Genomic DNA, 12,260 nt, shown 5'->3' with positions numbered 1-12,260 from the left:
ACCCCCATCCTTCTCTTTTTTCCATTTTTTTCCTCTTTTGCTAGTGGTTCAAAGAGGGATGGTAGAATTCACGGTCAAGGACGACAAACAACCCCTCCGCAAGCTTTATCAACACCATATTTTGCTATACATGTGAATAAAAAAAGAGAAAAATAAAGAGAAAGAGAGAGAGAGAGAGAGAGAGATAAGTTCATATTTTCACACATACACCCACGGAACGCATAACGCTTCACAAGACGATTAATCGTTACCATCCTCCTCCTTCACCTCCTCCTCTTCAGGTACACCCCTCTATCGTGTGTGTATATTTATCACATTACCTTGTACTTTCTCCGATCCGTTATGTTATATATATATGGTGTTATATATATAATACTATATGGTAAAAACCAATATTCGTGCGTCCAATGGGATATTTTTTTCTATCATTAAAAAAAAAAAACAGAAAGAAGAAAAAAGATATTTCAATTGTGTGTACTTGAATAAACATACATATTATTATTAAATTATTATTATAAATAATATTATATATAATATTAAACACACTAAATATATAAATATATAGTAATTATTATTTTATATTAATTAAAGTAAAATATATATTACTTTAATTATTAATAATACTAATAATACTAAATATAATATAATAATAATATATATGCATTAATTATTATTTAAAGGTAATATATATTATAATATTATATATATATATATATATAAATAATATAATAATGTAACTGTAATATAATTGTAATTTTAATTATTAAATATAATTAATATTATACAATATTAAACTAAATATATATATAAATATTACTTTAATTAATAATAATAATAATAATAATTATTATTATTATATATATTAATATATTTTACCTTTAAATAATAATTAATATATATATATATATATATATATATATATATATATATATATATATATATAAAATAATATAATAATGTAACTTTGATAATTGTAATTTTAATTATTATAAATATTAATTAATTAATATTAAAAATAATAAATATTATAATATAAATAATATTTATAGTATTATTAATAAATTATTATTATTATATATATATATTAACTTTAAATAATAATTAATATATTCGTTTAAATTCATTTAAACAAAAGTAACACCTGCGAACGATGAAGAAACCAAACTCGTAGCACAGCCCACACCTACGCTTGCGCACTTAACTCAACCCATTACACCTTTCAACTCTAAAGGTAAGAATTAATTAAGAAACGATTCACATACAATCACATCGAATACAACTTTCCACCTTTACCTTCACCTCCTCCTCCTTTACCTCTTCTTTAGGAGACGGTGGACCTCCCAATACTCAAAAAATAAAAAACAACTTTGCTTCACAGCAAGTATTGTGAAACAAAGTCGTTTTATGTAAAATAAAACCAACATAACACCCCATTATTTCACCTCCACCCTTTCCTCATCCTTCCTACCCTTTCTTTAAGGAACGAGGGGCCTTCTAATACCTCCAAAAAAATGTTTAAGACAAGTACTGTGAAACATGTGTTTGTTTTATGTAAATGAAACACAACACCCTACTGTGACAATGACAAAGGTTTAAAAAACGTACTCCCACCCACCCCCCTTTGACGTCATATCCAATAAAAAATAAATACAAGTTAAGGGTATTATTTATTTTCGATATTATACTACCTATCGAAAATAAATCGAAGTTCTTAGAAACCTGCTCAGTTAGATTAGATAACGCGACTAGTTTTTTCTTCTTCATCATTCGTGGGATCCGGTTTTATCTACGTGACTATTTTATCATCTGAAAAGAACCCCCTCTCTGATGATATCTTGGAAATCGTTGAAATTCATTCATGATTTTGAGATAGAATTTGATTTTTTCTTCTACTACCCTTTAAAATTATCCTCGTTTGTTAACCAAATCCTCCCTCCCTCCCTCACCCTTTTTGATCGATTCGTAACATAAATCTGTTATTATTATTATTATTATTATTAAATATTGTTGAAAGGTGATTAATGAATTTTTGTATTTGCAATTCGATCAATGTCATTTTCGTATTGAAATTATTTTCTGTTTCTTTTAACCTTGCTTTAATATGTTAAATATATTTATACAGGTAAAACGTGTCGTTTGTAATCCTATGAATATAAGTATGAACTTTGACACGAAAGTGAAGGCAGAAAAGGTAGACGTTAAAATAATGCAGAAATTATTTATGTTATTAGGTAATAAAAAAAAAAAAGAAAATACAAAAAGAAATAATCTAAACTTGGAATAGACGAATTAGTAAAAAAAAAAAAAAAAAAAAAACAATTTGCATAAATTAAATGATTGTGTTGAAATTAATTTGAAATGTTACATATTAATATATGTAAAAATAAAATAAAATAATATTAAATAATAATAGAATATATAATATAGGATAATATAATTTATTGTAATTAATATAAAATAATGCACATATAAAATAATAATTAATTATTGTAAATAATAATAATTCTGTGTTAGCATAACAGCTCATTGCTGTATTTGCGGTAATGAACTTTCGATTTCCTAATGCCAATTAATAATAATAATAATAATAACAATAATAAAATAATAATAATTAATATGAAATAATATAATTTATTTTAATTCATATAAAATAATATAATATATTTTAATGAATATAAAATAAAATATTCATTATTAATTATTTAGAATTAATTTATTTAACATTTATTAAAATAATTATTCTATTTGCAAATTTAATAAAATTATTTAATTTTTAAATAAAATATTTAATTAAAACAAAACTAAGAAACACTTTTACATTCCTAAGAATTTAAATTATTTTATTTTTTATATTCCACTCACAAACATACGAATATATCTATGTATATATGTATATATATGTATATATATATGTTCTACTAGGAAACTAGAAAATGATTGAAATGAACGACTAAGGACAACAAAATGAAAATAAACGAATTGAAACGAAAAGAAACGAAACAACTACGAGAAGTAAGATTTAAACGCGACTGACAATTCGCAGCTGGTATCATCATCATCATCATCATCATCATCATCATCTCTCTCTCTCTCTTTCAAGAGAGAGAGAGAAAGAGAATCGTCTTCATGGTGGATTAGCATAATAGCCGATCATTATGTTGCACCGTCGTTCGATTTCCGTGGGCGTAAGTCTAAGGAATCGTAATACATGTGCGGGAAATCAAATCGTATACCTTACGAAAAAATATTATGGGAAAAAAAATAAAAAAAAATAAAAATAAAAACCATAAAGGGGCGTATGAATCCGGAAAAGAAATCTTCTCGTCTTTCAATTCTCGATCGGAATGACTATTAATAGTAATTACTCTTTTTGAAATATAATTCTGTTCAATGAATTGATTAAAAAAAAATTCTTCTTATAATTATGCGTTTCAATATTAACAAAATTTCTTTATAATCAATAGAAAATAAAATTATATCTTGAACATATGTTTATGTGAACAATTTTTATACAGTGTGTTCAAAAAGATTGGTATTAAACTAACACTATGTATTATTGTGAGATTGTATGAGATTAAATAGAAATTAAATGATATTTTATTTACAGTAGGACTATGAATGATACACATACATACATACATAAAATTTGTATATAGAGTGTTCAAAAAAAATTAGTATCAAACTAATACAATTTATTACGCATTCTCTGAGATTATATCTTGCCTACAAAAGGACTATAAATGATACATATATACACATACATTCATAAGTATAACATTTATATAAATAAAATGTACGAATAAATTCTAAAATAAAATGTACGAATAAATTCTAAAATAAAAAAACAATCTTTCATCTTAAATGTAATATATTAAAAAAAAAAAAAATACATAAATATATAAAAACAAGTTGAAATAAAAAATAGAAAGCAAAAAAAAAGATAGATAAATGATCAACTACAACTACAACTACAACAACTACTATTACTATTACACGTTAAGATTATAACACAGAGATTCGTGAGATCCTAGGAAGAGAAAATGAGATAAAATAAAAGAGAGAGAGAGAGAGAGAGAGAGAGAGAATTAAATAGAAAGAAAAAGATAGAAGCTAGCTACCTCGCAGCTACCGGCTGTGCTTTCTTCGCGCGCAATTACGCCAAATGGATTTCCTAATTGCACCGGTGTACCACCAACCAACCAACCAACCAACCAATCCAAAGATTACTCACGTTCGATCTTCTCTAGCACACGATGGATCGACAAAAATCGGGGATATATCGAAGACCACTCATCCCCCTTCTCTTCCTCCTCCTCCTCCTCCTCTTCCTTTTCCTTCTTACCCCCCCCCCTTTCTCCCCTTTCAACTTCTACCCGTCCCACCTTCTTCTTCTCGTCTTTAAAGATAGGAAGCAAAAGAAGATCTTTGCTATCCGTAACTACGATCTGAATCGATAGACCGATCTATCGATCAGATGTTGTGTTGCTTCGTTCAACGTTCGATCCACCAAAGCAATCAACGAACACTTCCTCCCCCTTCCCAATCCCCTCCCCTCCCCGCCAATCTTTCCCTTTCTCTTGATTTGTGGCAGGAAGCTTTAAAACTATTCCCGATAATTGAATAGGACGTTATAATCGTTTAAAACTGTAGAAGAAGAGGCCCTTTACGAATACATTTTGAAAATTAGGATTAACAGGACGATCATCCTACCGGTAGCAAAACTTTGCGAATTATAGGTTAGAATCTTTCAACATGTTCAATTCGAAATATTCTTGTGTTACCATGATTGTTTTATGTTAGAAACTATTGGACAATAGCTTGTGACATTACTGTGTGATTTATAATGCATTTAAATAGATAAAATATAAATAAAATAAGAAAATATGTTTAACACGTTCCCGCCGGCGCTGTAATTCATGTTTCTCACCACTAGGCGGCTGCACTTAAAGCTTTTCGCTCTATCGGACGGGCCCAATTAATTAATGAAGTTTTCGAAAATAAAGTTGTTCGTAAAATCTTCGGATGCAAAATGCGATGAGGAAACGGGCGAATGGAGAAAACCCACATAGTAGAAGTACATCGACTGTACAACAAAAGCGGACATCATTAACGTCGTAAAATTGTGTCGATGAAGATGGGCAGGTCACGTGGCGTGCATGGGGGTGGATCGAACGGTTTATAAAAAACTGATCGGTGTATTGAATGAGAAAAGACCACTGAGTAAATGGGAGGACAATATTATTTGGATTGGGAATGGATGGGTCAATCTCAGGTATTTGTGGCAATGAACTTTTAAGTTCCTAATGCCAATTAATAATAATAATAATAATAATAATTAGTTAGGAAGGAATACAATTATATACCGATCTATATCAGAGAATGTGGGAGGAAGTTAATGTTAGGTAGAACGCTGCAGAGATAAAAGCTGAGACTATGTATTATGTATATATGTATATGTATGTAATTGTATTGGAAAAGAGAACGACACAACCATAATCTTATCTATCGATATCGGGACGATATTCTTAAGGTTCGTAGCTCGTATCAAACTACACTTCTTCGTGATAATGTTATTTGTTATCTTTTTTTTCTATACTTTGTTTTTTATATTATAGTATGAAGATATATGTGACCATAATTATAAAAGTTGTGATAAGTTATATTTGAACACTAAATAAATACTATAATAAAATATTGAAATAACAAACATTATTTAATTATTTATTTTTGATAATATTATCCATTAAATTTATTTAGTTTAAAATAAATTACACATTGAATTTATTTAATTTAAAATAAACTACTTTGTAAAATAATTGATAAACTTCATTTTTTTTTTGGTTTAAATTTTGACTTACAATTAAATCACTTTCATAATTATGGGCACACATTACATGTGTGAATGAATGAGAAAGAAGTTGAGAAAGTAAACTAAAAAATAAGAATGAGTTGAGAAAGATAGAGATACACGGTGCAATCGAAGGGAATGCAATCGAGTGCATCCAGTAAGAGCAACTGCAGCAGCAACAGCATGAGCAACTTTGAAAAGGGCTGCGATCTGCATAGCAAATTGGCGATCGATATATACGGTTTCGTTCAGCAAGCTTGAGAGGTCTCGAATTAAAGCGTATAACTTTCGTGTCCGGTGCGATGTATCATTATGCGCGAAAAGGGCGGCTCGAGGAAGTTATGTGGTGGTCGCGCGAGCGCAAATATGCACACTAATACATACACACACACACACACACACACACATATATATATATATATATATATATGAATATATGCAGCTGCTCGTATATTCGTCGTTACGACGGCGAATGGTTGCCACAAACGATTCCGATGCGACGGAACATACCACACCAAAGCTTCTTCGATTAATCTCATTTTATTATTATATAGAATAATAATAATCGTGAATCGATGATTCTTTTTATTTTTTTTATATATATCATACAATTAATGCAACTAATATTTTATAGATGGCTAAATTTTTTGTTCTAGAATGTGTGTGATGATATTTTAAAATTAGAAAAATTATTTGATTATTCAAACCTTTACGATTATTTTATTAGGAATAGTTTTAATTTTATTATGATCGTTTTTTTTTTTTTTTTTTTTTTTTTAATTAATATGAATATTTTTGTTTCAATATGTCACTGGAATATATAAAAATATATATATGTATATGTATATACATTTTTCTTTCACATAATAACACTTTTGAATTGAATTACTTTGAATTGCAGTATCAATGAATTTTTAACGATGACACTTTCATTGAAATATTTCTCTAATCCGTGGGAAAGAAAAAATATTAACATATTATTTTAATAATTGTAAACAATATTAAATAAATTGTTAAACATTTTCACATATAAATAAATAAATAAATAAATAAATAAATAAATATCAGACATGTTATTTCAATGATCGTACACAATGTAAACCAAATATCTGTACTTTCTCATACAAATAAATAAATAAATAAATAAATATGCGTCTCGATAATTGCAAATATCTAAACAAAATATTAACATAAAAAAAATATATATATCAAAAAAAAAAAGGATCTATTCTGTGAAGAAGATACAAGTTCGAACTGTCGAAGAGAAAATGTTTTTGCCTCTAGCACTTCAGTGTGTATATATATATGTGTGTGTGTGTGTGTGTGTGTGTGTTGTTTGCAAACGAAACCGGACAGCCGTGACACCTGACACCTCCTTCTCGTGTGCACCATTCGTCTTACGTCTCCACCCTCACTTTTTCTTTCTTTCTTTCTTTCTTTCTTTCTCTCTTTCTTTCTTTCTTTCTTTCTCTCTTTCTCTTTCTCACGCATTAACCCCCTTTCCAATACTAATGCACATACGCACAAAACGAAGGCCGCTGACTTAGCGGCTATGATAAGGCTCGTGTCAACGAAACACTCGATTAAAACAATGGAATCATCTTTTTCACATGATTATTTTACCTTCAACCCCCTTCACCACCTCCCACCCCCACTAATACGCAATTTAATTATAATAGTACGTAAATCTAATATGAAATATAATATGATACAAATGAAAATTGTATGAGTATACAAAGGTATTCAAACAAAAGAATGAAACTTCAACAAATCTGACCAATTATTATTATTAATATTATTATTATTATTATTATTATTATTATTATTATTATTATTATTATTATTTTGAATAATTTGTTTATTATAATTAATTTATATTTTTATTATTATTATTACACAACCAAATCAAAACTACACACGAATTCAAACAAGAAAACTAAACTTCAACAAATCTAACTATTATTAATATTATTATTAATTTAATATTTTATTTATTATATTTTTATTAATATTATTACACAATAATTATATCAAAACAATATGTTTTGATTTTGTTTTTACCTGATCAACTATTCTATGATACAAAGTTTGTATACAATTTAGTTTTGTGGAACAAAATCAAACAAGAAAACTAAGCTTCAACGAATCTGATTAATAATTATTATTAATATTATTATATTTATTTATTATATTTTTATTAATATTATTAAACAATAATTACGTCAAAACAATATGTTTTGATTTTGTTTCTACCTGTTCAACTACCCTATGATACAAAGTTTGCATATAATTTAGTTTTGTGAAACAAATTCAAACAAAAAAAAAACTAAACTTCAACAAATCTAATCAATTATAATATTAATATTATTATCAATTTAATATTTTATTTATTATATTTAATTTATATTTTAATTAATATTATTAACAAAACAATTATATCAAACCAATTTCTTCTAATTTTACTTTTAACCTGTTCAAATATCCCTATTCTCAAAATTTGTTTATATATTTCATTTTAGTGGACACGAAAGACAATTAATTGATTAATTATTATTAATAATAATAATAATAATATAGTCGTAGTGTTTTCATTTAATGTAAAATATGAACGATTATATTTTTCATTTATTTCTTATCATAAATCATAAGTCAAGGAAACAGTGTGGTTTCCTTTACCGTGTCTAATACGAGGATATATAAAAAGAATAAGAAAAAAAGGGGGGAAGGAGAGATAAATAGGAAGAAAAGGATTAGCACGCGCTCGAGCACGCGCGCACTCGACTCGCACGCGCACACGCACACGCCAAAGTCACGAGCCGTGAAGAAAGGGACAAAGGCGTAAAAGAGATTGGTCGCAGTAGATATCGTTCTACGCGGTTCATTCGAAAAGAAATCGAGAATACAAACTGGACACAAAGTAGCAAACAATGTTCTTTTTCGATTCGTGAAAAAACTACCCCCTTAAAACGTGATCATCCACCCCCTACCAACTCCATTCATCATCATCAGAAACAAACCGAATTGAATCAATCGGAAACAAACATGAAATAAATCATTTTTTCGACGGTGTAGAACTTTTCAAACATAACTGAACATATTCTGATTAAAAGTAATTAATTGTTTACATGGCTATTGTTTAAACAATATTTTAATAAATTGTTTTCTTTAAATATTGACAAATATTACTGCGTGCAATTAAATATGCTTGCTATTATTTGAAATTTGTTACTTTATTATAACTTTGAATAAAGGGATAGATAAGATAGCATTGTTGCAATTATTCATGCAATTATTGATGCAATTGTAATGAAAATTGTATTCTCTAAATATTGAAAAATATTACTGTAATTAAATATGCTTGCAATTATTTGAAATTTGTTAATTATGGTAACTTTAAATAAATGTATAAAATAAAATAACATTGTTGCAATTCATGCAATTGATACAATTGTAATGAAAATTGTATTCTCTAAATATTAAAGAATATTACTTTAATTAATAGGATTGCAATTATTTGAAATTTGTTACTTATGGTAACTTTAAATAAAATGGATAAAATAAAATGACATTAATGCAATTATTGCTGCAATTATTGATGTAATTGAAACGAAAATTGTATTCTTTAAATATTAAATTATATTACTCTAATTAATAGGATTGCAATTATTTGAAATTTGTTACTTATGGTAACTTTAAATAAAATGGATAAAATAAAATGACATTAATGCAATTATTGCTGCAATTATTGATGTAATTGAAACGAAAATTGTATTCTTTAAATATTAAATTATATTACTCTAATTAATAGGATTGCAATTATTTGAAATTTGTTACTTATGATAACTTTAAATAAAATGGATAAAATAAAATGACATTAATGCAATTATTGCTGCAATTATTGATGTAATTGAAACGAAAATTGTATTCTTTAAATATTAAATTATATTACTCTAATTAATAGGATTGCAATTATTTAAAATTTGTTACTTATGATAACTTTAAATAAAATGGATAAAATAAAATGGCATTGTGTGTGTGTGTGTGATGCAATTATTGATGCAATTGAAATGAAAATTGTATTCTTTAAATATTGAATAATATTACTGCAATTAAATATGCTTGCTATTATTTGAAATTTGTTACTTTATTGTAACTTTGAATAAAGGGATAGATAAGATAACATTGTTGCAATTATTGATGCTATTATTGATGCAATTGTAATGAAAATTGTATTCTCTAAATACTGAAAAATATTACTGCAATTGAATTTGCTTGCTATTATTTGAAATTTTTTACTTTATAATAACTTTAAATAAATCGATAAAATAAAATAACATTGATGCAATTATTGATGCAATTGATGCAATTGAAATGAGTAAAGACTATTCTAATACATAAAACACAGATTAATCCTTCTGTAAAACACCAATTCAAGTTTATCTACTTCGACTTTAAAAAATTGACACATTACTATTTAATATAAACAATTTTATACTAATTAATAAATTCTTTACTTCAACAAATAATCTTATAAACAAAAATATATAAATATACAATTGCAAAAATTGTATAGACGTTTCTTTTCATTTATTTCACCTTCTTTTTCAATTATCTCTTTTCAGTAATAGAAAGAAAACCTCTCGTAGATCAGCAATTTTTGATATATCTCACTAAAACGAAACTTAAGTAGCAACTTTAAAAATCCGATAATATAATACGAGACAAGTTTATCCTTACGATGAAAAGGTCGAGCGTGAAAAAAGAGAGTGAGAGAGAGAGAGAGAGAGAGAGAGAGAGAGAGAGGGTGAAAAAGGGATTCGATCGGTGATGTGATCATCCACCAACACAACGAAATACAAAACCACCAACACTAATAAAACTATACAAGAAAAAAACACACATAGAACACCATACACACCCAAACACATACTTCAAAATATATATGTATGTATATATGTGTATAGAATATAACAACGTTAGAGGTGTATTCGCACTTTTTATTCGAGTATGCTCCACTTCCGACGCTTAGCATCGCGACGCATGCTTGAAAAGGTTCCATGTGTATATATGCCATTATTAAAAGCCGCCCTCGCACCTGATCATCACCTACGACATAAGCTTAACACATACACACACACACATAGACATGTGTTTCTATGCATATATGTATAAAGATGGGATTATTTATCCAATACAACCATCGATATTATAAACGCATTCTTCTGTCAAGTAAGGTTGGGGGTTGATTATAGGAAAAGGGAGAAGAAACCCTTTGATATTAACCGATACACATTGACGAGAAACCTTTTTCTTTTTTTTTTCTTTCATAATCTTGTTAGAAATACTTCCTTTTGATTCATTTTCTCCTGTTCCATTTCTCTCTCTCTCTCTTTCACTTTTTCTCTCTCTCTCTCTCTCTTTCCATCCCCTTGTTTCTCTCTTTCTCTTTCCTTTGTATTGTAATATACATTGATTTTAACTATTATAAATTATTCATACTAATTTGATGTACTTTGAAACAAAATTATTACGAATTAATATAATTAATATATTTGTAAATAATTAATAATTATAAATTGAAATAAAAAAAAATATAGTATAATATTTTTAAATAATTAAATTATTCATTATATTAATTATTATACATTATTACAACATCATCATTGTAATTATTACACAACATTTAATAAATTTCTTTATTTGTAAGAAAGAAATCAACAATTGTTGATATATGAAAAACAATTTATTGCAAATATATAAATTAATTTTAATTAGTATACATTATTTATACTACTTTGATGAATTTTTAATTATAATTATATTAATATTTTTTTTTTTAATGAAAATATCTCTTATTATTATTATTATTATTTATTTATTTCGTTTTTAAAGGATGTGAACATAGAATGAAATTGATACGTGCACGGTTTGATGGAAGTTAGGCTAATTGTGAGTTAAACGCGTATGAATCTCTAATCAATTTAACAACGTAATCTCGACAAGGTCTCGATTCCTATCGATAAATATATCATACTTTAATAAAGGTGTATATATATGTATATATATATCATAGATTAAATCGTTCCACTTTCCACTACGTACGAAAGATAAAGCGTTTAAGAAACAAACACGCAATATCCGAAGAATAGACTATAAGGAAATATTTCTTATTATTGTCAGCAGTGATTTGTATCAATTATAATTCAATATTTAAACAAAAACTACATAGCTAACAAAATAAAATAATTATGAACAATATTACTGTAATTATAACTATGATATAATAATGTTACTAGAAAATAATCAACCATTAACGATATTTACTTGTATTGTCACAATATTTGTTTCATTGTCACGAATTTGGTTAAACCATTTAATAAATAAACAAATAAAAATATATTTTAATGTAATG

The 12,260-nt window shown here is 26.7% G+C and overlaps 1 protein-coding gene across 2 annotated transcripts in view; it reads right to left on the bottom strand.

Moving 5' to 3' along the window:
- klu (zinc finger protein klumpfuss) overlaps positions 1–12,260 on the bottom strand; it is an 81,376-nt gene that overhangs the window by 50,614 nt on the left and 18,502 nt on the right. The window lies entirely within an intron of this gene.

Source organism: Polistes dominula, unplaced genomic scaffold (assembly GCF_049000335.1).
Source record: "Polistes dominula isolate Pdom_NZ unplaced genomic scaffold, Pdom_raw_medaka contig_83, whole genome shotgun sequence".
Taxonomy (NCBI): domain Eukaryota; kingdom Metazoa; phylum Arthropoda; class Insecta; order Hymenoptera; family Vespidae; genus Polistes; species Polistes dominula.
This window is presented reverse-complemented; position numbering and strand designations above follow the sequence as displayed.